General features: G+C 31.1%; 1 non-coding gene across 1 annotated transcript; it reads right to left on the bottom strand.

Moving 5' to 3' along the window:
• Positions 1–11935: 11935 nt before the first annotated feature.
• Positions 11936–12008, bottom strand: Trnak-cuu. Its single transcript has one exon. It is a non-coding gene; the product is annotated as a tRNA-Lys (tRNA).
• Between the last annotated feature and the right edge of the window lie 720 nt (positions 12009–12728).

The raw sequence follows: 12728 nt of genomic DNA, 5'->3' as shown, positions 1-12728 counted from the left end.
AATGGCGAACTTTTAACAAACACACCGTAGCTAGCAACCGAACGTAAATCATAGACAATCTTTGTTTACGAGCGCTGATAACTGCCGACCGTGTACAAAGTTGCTTTGAGATTTTTATACCTTTTCTTTGGAGTTTTGTTTGGTAGTTCAACTTTGAAAACGTTGTCCTTAGTTTATCGGTTTTAGTTTGTCTTATTAGACATTTTCCTGGACTTATTGTAACATATACCATAAGGTGTTGTGTTTTATTGTTATATCCATAATAATAACAAATTTATTGCATGCAATGTTGTTCACTTAGTTGCGAACACATGACCCAGGAAGATGCCTGGCATAGATTTCCCTGATCAAATAATTTGTATTTATTGGAAATGCATATTTACGATTATAATGAGATTATTTTTTACAACTTTCTCACCATCATTGCATTGTATAGGCTTACATAAAGTAATTTCAATTACAAAATAAATTTTAATTTATTAAATCACTTTTATTTCATTTTTTGGCCTTTCGACTGTAGCTGGCATAACTGCTACAATATACAATGAAAAAAGTACAACACCTTGCCAGGTGTTCATGCTTCTGGTGACATCAATTAAATTAAATGTAAGCTGAGGAATAATAAATAATTATTTCGTAGTCAGCTTTACAAACAGTTGGGTTCATGTAATGTTAGTTATAAGTTTATTTTTTGTAAATGTATAAAATCAGAGCGTGCTTCATTTTTTGCCCTGGTGGTCGGAATTGCGATTCAACGGAGATATGCAGCTAGCATTCTTGTCACTATTCCACGCGGTCAGATGTTGTTGTTATTTTTGTTTAACTGAAGTAACTTATTTTTAATAATTTATTGTAAGAAATTAAATCTTACCATACCCGTATATATGTAGTAAAAATTAACATAAAGAGTAAAATAAAAAAATAACATTAATAGACTGTTGATGATTTATATTAATAAAACAGGTAATTTCCTTTAAAAGGGTACATCAAACTCCCGCTCCCACACAGGAGCATGGTTACAGTAAAAACTCCTCAAAGGGAAAGAAGGCTTTTTAGGGGCATTTTATTTTATTCCAATTTGATGGGTCAGTGAACCAATATAATTACAGGCACACGCACACTAACAATCTAATGGACTTGATATTTTGTTTAGTAACACGTTAGCTGAATTGAAAATAATACAAAAAGTTTCACTAATAATTTTATTATATATTTAACTAATATAAAAAATACCCCCTCTGTTATTAGTGACAACCGCATGAAAATCCGGTCAATAGTTTTGGAGTTTATAGCGAACATAACGGGGGACCCTGTTTTGTAATATGTAGTGATGAAGATGACGAAAAAATTTCAATAGGATTCCATCATGAGTAAAACAACCAAAGTACGTACAGGTTACAAATACTTACATTCACCCTTAACCTGTACAAACACTACAACTCAGAGTAAGAATAATTTTAATCCAAGTGAAACCTCACTGAGTGAATACTACAAAGGTATACAATTTATTCAACGACATTGAATTTCCAGTCTTTGGGGGCAGGACAAATATTTTCCACTTTGCACTTAACCACTTGGAATGCAACACAAAGGACTTTGTACGCCTTCTGTGAGCGCCTTTGTACGACAACAGTATCGGAGGTAATGTTTATTGAATGCAACACTAATACCGAATATAATTTTTTTGGAAAAAATATCGGAAAACACTATAATTTTTATGTTTTACTGACATTTTAAGTCATTATGCTACGAGTAATATGTTACGAATATCAGCTTTCTGAAAACTACTCATATTTGTAGTAGTATTTAATTATTGACGAATCAAAAAACGCTTCATTGTTAAGTTTTTTTGAATAAAATTAATTTCATTTATTAGATATTAGCACAATCAACTAATTTAAAACAATTCGCCTATTCATCTTAATTAAAGAAAAAAAACTTTCTTCTATTTTTGAATGTACAATAAACATTAATAGTATTAAATGTAATTTGTTCGTGGCTCTTCATTCCCCATCTTTTACGTCAATATATGATTGTTGCTAAGTGATAAATTGAAGAAATGCTGTCCATATCAAACTTGTCTACCAAAGAATTGAAATTTAGTACCATTGATCAAGTTGCACAAAATAATAGAAATTTATTGTAATAGTTAAAATAAAAAGGTATCTTTTTCAATTTAAGTAATACTCTTGTCTCGTAAAACAACCCGTTACGTAGATAGGAAAGTTCGTTTCAAACAGATAGCAGTTCTAATTTATACCTTCGGAACGAAAATCGTGGGTTGTAAGACAAAGTTGAAGAACCCAATTTTTTGGCAAAGTTAGCTTGTTATCTCGAAGGTTATGGCCAAGATTCAAAGTCGTTCTTTTATTTTATATCAATTTATTTAAGGGTCCCTGAGCATGACCTCATAAAACTTTTCAAAATGTTACTAAACTTTTAATTTTAATGAACTAAATTCAACGTAATTACTGTGCTTAAAACCCGTTAATATTACAAATTCATATTTAATATTTTTCAAACTGTAGACAGAAGGACTAGACATTATAAATACTATATATAAACGTACTTAAAATATATACATCATTTTATACTTAATTTGAGTTTTTATTTCATGAAATGTGCTCATAACAGATACAAGTTTTCTAATACGTTTGACTGACCGTAAATAATGATTAAAAAATATCATTAGTATCATTTTAAAAATGGAATATAATAACTACAGGCATAATGCACTCGATGCATCACATAGCCAATAATAACAGAACACGAAGTTTATTACCATCACATTAGTGAAACCTTCATTCTCCATCCTATGTTGTGAATTGTGAGGTAACTAAATAATACATATAATACCAATACCAATACTTGGTGGTAGGGCTTTGTGCAAGCCCGTCTTGGTAGGTACCACCCACTCATCAGTTATCCTACCGCCAAACAACTGTACTCAGTATTGTTGTGTTCCGGTTTGAAGGGTGAGTGAGCCAGTGCAACTACAGGCACAAGGGACATAACATCTTAGTTCCCAAGGTTGGTGGCACCTTGACGATGTAAGAAATAGTTAATATTTCTTACAGCGTTATTGTCTATGGACGATGGTGACCACTTACCATCAGGTGGCACATATGCTCGTCCGCCAACATATAGTATAAAAAAAAATAAAAATAAATAAAAAACATGTATTAACGCCCAAATGCTAACAATGGATAGTTGATGATCAAATGGAGTTTAAAATTGGAAACTGATGTATTTAACGAATTGTTCCAGATCAGGACTGATACAATCTATGTCGGCGTTAAGTCTACCATAAGCTACGATCGTGGCGTTTATAGGTTACAAAATCGGTATTAGTAAGTGGATACAAACGATTTTAACAATTACCATCCATTTTGAACTACTTTAGTATAGGATAAAATGTACGTGACGTAAAATTAATAGTCATACTGGATTGTTAAGAACTAAAAGCGTGGTGCCAATATTGGTTCCTCATTCTTTACCTTGAGGTTCAAACTAAAAAAACAATATCTGTGAGATTGTTGGTAGGGCTTTGTGCAAGCCCGTCTGGGTAGGTACCACCCACTCATCAGTTATTCTACCGCCAAATAACAGTACTCAGTATTGTTGTATTCCGCTTTGAAGGATGAGTGAGCCAGTGTAACTACAGGCACAAGGGACATAACATCTCAGTTCCCAAGGTTGGTGGCACATTGACGATGTAAGGCATAGTTAATATTTCTTACAGCGTCATTGTCTATGGGTGATGGTGAGCACTTACCATCAGGTGGCCCATACGCTCGTCCGCCAATCTAAACCATAAAAAAATATTTTCGTTACATAATGTTGGATCTTCATTTGCTTGAGACGGTTGCAATATGCGTAATTCAAATTAAATAAATTAGTTTTGAGTCAAGTTATGCAATTCCTATTATCCAAATAAAAAAGTTCAATTGCATATGATTTAAAATTTTAGTATACTTACCTAAAAATTAAACTATGCAGCTTAAAAGCAGTTAAATAAACCCGAATTAAGCATTCGAAATTACTAAAACAAAAATAAATGTATAAAACAAAGTAACTAGGAATTTTATTTAAATTTTTAATGCTTTAATTTGGCACTTAATTTATTTATAAGTGCTTAAGTTCCGCAATTATACAAAACACTGCAATATTAATGCACTTTTTATGCCGAAACATCGTTATTAAGGCGAATTTAAGTGACTTAAAAAGAATTAATAGGAACGTTCATTTTGCGTGCTAAAGAAATGTGGTAAGGTCGCCCCAGTTAGATTCTCTGTAAGTTCTTTTTACTTTATGATTGCTATCACAACGGTTTGTTATCCGTACCGACCGCAAGTACTGCTTTTTTTCGCTTTTACATCATTCGTTTAGTTCGTAGAATTTTCTGTAACAGTCAATCCTTGCAGACTTATGCTCAGTAATTTCTTGTAATTTCTGGAATTGTTACGTTACACTTGCGTAAGGTTTCAGATGAAATGGAATGCAAAAATATTACCGTTTTGAGATTTGAGTATTTCATATTATTATATTCAATTTCATATTATGTTGTATTACATATTCAATAGCGGGTCTCAGGGCATTTTCAGTCTTGAGACGAAGGCTGCTATTATATGAATTTAATTATACTGGCTGAAAATGAAAATTCAGTATATTTAGTCTGGATTTAAACTCGCAGCCATCGATTAAGATTCATAAGTTATATAATTAAACTAGATTAAAGATGTTCAGATTATAGTGACTGTATAAATCAAGTTTCATAATATAACATACTTTTGTATGCGTGGTAGCAATGCAAGTCCGAATTCCTGGTACGTCCTGTTCTGATATCGTCAGTCATGACAGTGGTTATTATTGCTCATCAGTAATAACTAAACTTTCAAAGCATTGAAGTTTGCAGTATTCTGCCAGCAAACTTAGTAAAGTTTGCAGTATTCTACCAGAAAACTAAGTGGAGTTGCTTTGGGTGAGTAAGCCATCGTAATTACAGGAACAAGAGACATATCTCGGATCTCATGTTTGTTACATAAACTATATTTTTTATTAACATAAGAATTATTACTTCATGCTTAAATATATACAAATATGAACTAAAAATAGTTACTGTATAAATCTTGATCACGTGGAATGGTGGCAAGAATGCTAGCAACCTTTCTCCGTTGAATCGCAATTCCAATCCTCTGGGCAAAAAACGAACCAGCCCTTCTGTCACCAGTGGAAGCAATGAGGCGAGGTGTTATACATAAACTAGCGACCCGCCCTGGCTATACATGGTTGCAATGCTGATGCGTCATTAGACGATATAAGCCGCTATGTCCCTGCGTTTTATATCTGTTATATTTACGAAAAAAATTATTTCAATTACATGCTGTACAGGGTCTTATTGATCTATTTTAAATGCACAATGTATATAAGGTACTTAATTGGATAATGATTAACGGTGTATTGCATAATATGATTAACGGTGTATAGCTTCTAAAATAAGCTATTACTTCTTGTAAACATTAAGTATAAAAAAATAGTTATTATGAATTGTTTTCAAGAGATAAACAGACAGATACGACCTTTATAAGTTGTACAACACTTCAATACATTATTTTGATATATCTCGTAGTTCACCCTGCGTTTGCAATGTATGAGTTTCTTTACATCAACATGTTTAATTTTATTTATCAAAATTGGTATACTATATTTTTCGCAATATATGTAGGCGGAATAACAAATGAGCTATCTGATGGTAAGTGGTCACTTATGCCGATAGATGTTAGAACTATTAGAAATATATTAAAATTTCTAGTTGATTATATTAACAATGCACTGCCAACTTTGAGAACGAAGATGTTATATCTCTTGTGCCTTTATTTACAATCTTCACACTGGGTCACTCACCTTTCAAACCAGGATACAACAATACTCAGTATTACTGTATGGCTGTAGAGCATAATATACCTAATAAGTGGATGGTACCTACTTAGACGGGCTAGCACAATGCCGTATACCGTCAAATATTTTACAAACACAAATACACAAATATTTTTACGTTTTATTTTTTTTTCAATATCCAATAATTTCGATATTTTATAAAATAAGATACAAATATATAAGACTACAAATGGTTAAGTAAAAATAAACCAATCATTTCTAAATTCAAAAACCGTAACAAAAAATCAGTCACCTTTTTAAACTGAAAGTAAATGAAATTTAAATATAGAACACAATAGTATCACATTTTGTCAAAATTATTCTTTCACTTTAAGAATTTTAATCGCATCAAAAATCAGTTCAGGGACGGCTGGAGTATAATTGCTATGAAAAATTATACATCCCTATTCCCTGTCTTAATGCACTGGCGGGAACTGTGAGTAATTATGAAGCATTTTCTCGGTATAATTGTTCTTTTCAAATTACCTGGCATACTTTTAAATGGTCTAGGTTATATAAAAGTTTTTTATAATAAGATGTGGCAAGCGTTTGTATATACTCGTCAAGCTCACAACTTACGTAAAAAAAATCTTAGAAACACCTTTTGAGGTTACACATTTTTTTTGCCACGATAAGTTTGTAAAAACGTATTCACACAATTTCAAATAATCTTTTACATTAAGCAAAGAAAATATAAATTTTATTTTTACTTAATTGTAATGTTTATAATTCAAATTTGGAAATCGAATTGTATACATGTATATAACTAATGGTACAAATATTTTTTATAAAGGTGCGTTTTATATACCCCTTGATCTTAAATCAATATAATTTTATTGCAAGAAGGAATACGGTCTAAAGCCTGCAAACAATACAAAGAGGTAAGTTGATTGTAATTATACATAAAATATTACCTCGGGCATAAATGCCTCCAACGATTTTGATTAACGAGGAGTCATTAGCGTTAATGTATTTATGTAACTAACTTGCCGTTAGAATTATATATATGCGTAACATACCAGAACTATGTACAGATCAGAATTTGTATTTAAAGGTTACCCGACAATTTATACTGTATTATGACTTGGAAATATTTTACGATCAATTTATAAGACTCGTACTTTGTAGCGTAAATTTTAATTATATAAGTATATAAACATATCTCATGTTTGACAAAAACTATTTAATTTTTGTTCGAGCCATATTGATTAATAAGACTTTAAACATATATTTTTACTTTTTTTTTATTTATAGTAAGAATAAAAAGTTTATAAGTCTCACTTTTAAAGTTAAGATTTAACGGTTGATAAAAATAAGTTTTGGACTTTCTTATCCGAACGCATAGGTTTTATCATGATGTCTACCTGCACCGCCGAACACGCGCTGACTTATAACCTTGTTCTCATGGTTTTAAACTCGGGAACTTTAGTAAAAATCGACTTTGTTTTATTCACCGGGTCACCTTAGACATTTATAATATCAACGTCCATGTCTTAGGGATAACCCACAATTTTTTATCCTTTACTTTTTATAAGAAATAATGGTTTATTTTCAAAGGGATTTTAAGCAATACAGCATTAATCCTTATCTAATTAAGTGACTTACATACATTGTCCATTCATTATAGTTTAATAAGGCCGTTTACAGTATATCATTTAAATGTATAATTGCTAAAATATTACAGAGTTAAAATCTTTAAACGTTGTAAGACATTCTGTAGTATACTTAGTATTGCAGCCGTGATGGGTCACTAGTTACATATAAAAGAAAAATCGAATATCTTTTTAAGAGAGTATATAAGCGTACAATATGTTTAAAAGGTAATTTATTTATATTTATTAGTATCTGTCTTCAAGCCATAAAAGAGTCGCATAAAACAATATTTCTAAGTTTTATCATTTGTACTTAGTTTATATGAAAAAATACAGTCATTCCATTCGTTCTGGCAAACAAGATTACCATTGATTTATATTGGTGATAGGTATTTCTGATAAGAGCTTTCTGTTTTGACGGTTTTCGTAAACAACGGCCAAATGGTTTTTCCGATAGAACTCCATCGGGCAAATATATTATTAGTGAAAGCGATGTATCCCTTTTTGTAATATGATTCGCGTATTCGAACAAGTAAAAACTGCCAAATGAAACTATACTGCAAATAGCGTCACATAAACATTAATTTACATAAGTAAATCAATCATAACATCACTTATTCCTAATTTTCTTGAAATATATATAATCTTTTTGATAAATTATCAAACAATTCTTTCGCTTATAAATTACAGCTAATAAATCTAGTTTGTTTATATAAACAAATGAGCTCTTCTTCTTCTTGAACTATATTGTGACAAATCATGAAACGATTCTTAACGTTATAAGGGCATATGGATCGATAAAAATAGATAGAGAATGGATAAATAGGACAAAGCTTCCCAATTTCGCAGTGAAATGCGTTCTACCTCATCCACTAACTATAAATATATTTTAATCTCTCACTCCAACTATATTATATACAGTAACATAAAATAAAATAATTTATATTAATCAAAATGACAAAATGACATATTTTTCCCTCCTTTTCTTGAAGAATTCGTTGTTTGCCAATATATCCATTGCATCTGATTCTTGCTAAGCTATTGGTGTCATTTATACAAGGGATTTAGATAAGGCATTGACAAACTTCCCCATGACATTCTGTTGTTGTCCATTACAATGGTTTGTGTACTTCACTTTGTGTATTACGGATACGAATCAATTCCTTTGAAGTCATCCTTTGGACTCCCACAGGGACTCACTTAAGGCCTATTTTTTATTTTGTTTATATAAATGTTGAAAATATATAGAACGACTTAAGTCAATGTTTTTTTTCATTGACGGTTTTATTTGTTTGTAGATAGCTTTTATTCATAGTGAACTTCTTTATATAGCTTAAGTATTTTTTGCAGCACAAAGTCAAAAGTCCTACCAATACCCACAAAAATCTTATTGCTGACTAACAGAAGTCATGGTAGTTCGTGATCTCTGTGTTACGATGAATAGCATACTTCGTATTCGTTTTCATATTAAATTAATTTGTGCTATTCTATACAATAAGTTTATAAATCATAAAACGTCAAGATATACCGTCATAAAAAACCATATTCTAAAGAATCTAAAAATAACTACCTAAAAATCAAGTTGTATATTCAGCGTATGTTTTATGTACGTTGACTGAATATGGCTTGGCCAATTTGAGTGATTTAAACTTTATTCTTTTGAAGTATGCTGCCCAGTAGATAGGTATTTTTTTCTTTGACGTATTGCATACTGATTTTTCCAGAATATCGGGGAAAACATGTGTAGACCATTAGACTATCAACATTTGCTTTCCATCATATATTCTGTTTTATTTTTCAATAACGTCAGTATCGATTTTGTGTTTTTCAAACTATGTTACATTTTTAGTAATTTGGAGTAACTAGTGATTATTTTCCGGAATCATTGATACCTTTAGGTAATCAAAATTGACCACGATATTATAAAACATAGTTCAGAAAAAAATCATTGAACCGTACCGTAGGTCGCCGTACAATCGGGTCACTTGTTATATTGACCCTTAATGTTTTAAATAACACATATACAAAACAGGTATCCTTAATGCAGTTAAAACAGAAACGCATAAATACGTAACTACGTTAGAACTTGAGTAGGATATAGAAGAAGACATCGTTACTCAGATTTATTCAAATGAAATAACTATACCTACATAAAACCTAATATTTACTCTTCACATTTGATCATTTATATAATTTCTCTGTAACCTGATTAAAGACAAATTATTATAAAAAAATCTAAGTAATTTAAAAAGAAATTAAAAGTGATAGGGGACTAAAATTAGTAATATGATTTAATTTAATATTATTTGTGTTTTTTTTGTTTCACGTCATTAGGAATTTATCGCAATGGTCCACTCTAGTCTCAACGAAAATTCAATTGCATGGCGATCTGCATTCATTTGACACAGAGTGTAGTTGAAAAACGCTTACGTTATGCTAGTGGTGACTTTTATGTCCCAGTACAACGTGCAGGAATCTAATTACTGTGCTCCTGCCCGACTGTTGACATTGACGTTTTTTATTCTTACTTTACATGCATTTCGGACAGAAATTGAGGTTGGTGCAGAGCGCTTTTTATTCGAAAACTTTTCCCTCGATTTTGGTAGCATTTTCTCTCTCAAGCTAATTGAAAATTCTATCTGTTCACCGTGAGTTGTAAAGCGAAGTCGATCTGTCAAGCGTACGTTTGTACGTATGTACGCTTTCCAATTCTGTGGATTAAGCCTCATGAGAAATGTGAAAGGATTGTTGTTTATGTACGATTCTTTAATAATCATTAAATTAAAAAACAGAACAATATATAATATAACAACATAATTTATTAATGCTGCAAACAATCAATTTAATATTATTAAATGTCGGCTAAATATGTGATTTTTTTTTACTTATAAAGCATTAGCTCCTGCTCCTAAACTCCTTTCATATAAATGTCAGACCATAGGAAATAGAGTGTGCACGTGTATTACACACACACATATATACATCCACACACACATTTGTTTACTATAGCTTTTGCAGAGATTGTCTCTCGTGAGAATAGCCGCGCTAATCGACATCGGCTCGGAGAACATCATCAATTTAAGAGAAGCTACTCTGTACCATCGACAATGCTTGATTAATTTCGATCAGTTCACAAATATTGTTTCGAACTAGACAGGATTCGTAGAAAAAATTTGCGCTGGTAGCGAAGGCGAATTAATCAAGTGGTACTCGATATCAATCGGTCTGGATCGGAATATTCCCTGAATTCTATAATTCAGTTAGATAATTTAAATCATGAACAAGTTTTAAATGATAATAATTAAAAGTAATTAGTAAATGTTGTTAGGTTATTATGATTATGATGTAAATAAGGAACCATCAATTTTCAATCCATAAATTTACTTTACAAAAAAAAAATGATAGCAAAAAAAGATTAACAATTTAAAATTCATTTGAGATCGAGAGGTATGGGGAAATGAATAACGTACGTTCGCCCTCAGTTTTAATAAATAACCAACCTCTGATTATAATTTAACTATAAGTTTGCTTACCAACAAATTTCGTGCGTTTGTTCTTAATACTTACATTCAATTAAAGTTATTGATTTCGGGATATTTACCATGTTTTTTATATTTGTTCGGTGCAGCTCAATATTTCGACATTATGACTTGTTCACGAGACTGAAGTTTGCGGGTAGATGTTGATAATGTTAGAAGTGTCCATATTGGACTACCTCTTTTCTCGTACGTTTGCTGCGTAAAAACTTACATTCATTGTCAGAAGTCTCGGAAAACGAAAGAGCAATATTTCTATTAATAATGTTATAAAGTCTATTTAAATACTGTAAGAAAATCTAATACTGCAATAAATTAAAAGTCATGTCATCGTTTGTATGCCTATTTTATATTGCATTTAGTTAAATACTTATATTACATGTTTCATTATGAAGTGTCAGGCATATTCTTCGTTAAAAATTGTTACAGTTACATTGGAGTCTAAGGAATGCAAAATACAAGAGATGAGACTTCCAAAAAAGCTATTCTAAAATAAGCTTAAGCACTTCAGATACCTTATGCGCTTACCTATAATTCAAACTGTGACCTTCGGGTGGAATCCTCATGTTTTATTTATACCGGAGCTGTGCTTAACATTTCCTACGTAAAGAATTTGGGCGTAGAGATATGGTTATGTGTCGATCCTTCGAGAATTTAAGTTCACGACATGTTCTTTATAGTTTTCATTTGGATTTTACGATACTATCGAATAAAGTACTGAACTACTTTATTCGATAGTAGTAGTTCTATGTTGATACATGAAAATATATATGTTTTAATTTTTTTTATATTATATAAACACAATTCGAGCACATCAAATTTGAACGAAATAAACATTGTCAACGAATTATTAGTTTCGACAAAAAGTGACGCCCAACGTGGGGCTCGAACCCACGACCCTGAGATTAAGAGTCTCATGCTCTACCGACTGAGCTAGCCGGGCTTATATCTTCGCCATAAAAAATGGCAATTACTTTCATGAATATATTCTCATAACATGGTCGTATTTATAGTCCCGACCCAACTAACAAATTAGATTTTTATCGTGCAATATTTTATTACATAATGAGATATAAAAAATATTCATGCAAAGTTTTACTCATATTGTTCCTATATAATCGTGCGTCTTTTGTTTTATCTTGAGATATTTTTGTCAAATATAATTACATTCTTATCCTAAAAAGTATTGGTACAGATTGATAAAAAAAACACATAAAAAAGTTACAAAAAACGTATTCCACGTTCCAAATTAATACAATAGAATTTTCGTAAAAAGTTATATAATCTCAGTCCGGTTGGTGACGCACATCGCCAATGGTTGGGACGAATTGATATTTCTTACAGTGCCAATATCTTATGTTGACTTAGAACAGATGACCTGTTTACCTTGTTTTTATACTATTTAATATAAAAAAATTAAAAACTCGTATTAATACTTATAATATAAGTATTGCTAATGGCCATTATTAAATAAGCCAATTTATTATAGTATAGTTATTAAACTATGACGTTTCAATGTGATTCCCTGACTCCTAGATCTTAGTAGTAAGCATATTATTATTTTATAACAAGATAGAATAGCGTAGCACCTATAAAAAATCATGCATCCTTGAAGATTGCTTCAAGATATTTGCAAACTGAGTAAAAGAAACCTTAATCAAAG

Source organism: Vanessa cardui, chromosome 4 (assembly GCF_905220365.1).
Source record: "Vanessa cardui chromosome 4, ilVanCard2.1, whole genome shotgun sequence".
In the NCBI taxonomy this organism is placed as follows: Eukaryota; Metazoa; Arthropoda; class Insecta; order Lepidoptera; family Nymphalidae; genus Vanessa; species Vanessa cardui.
This window is presented reverse-complemented; position numbering and strand designations above follow the sequence as displayed.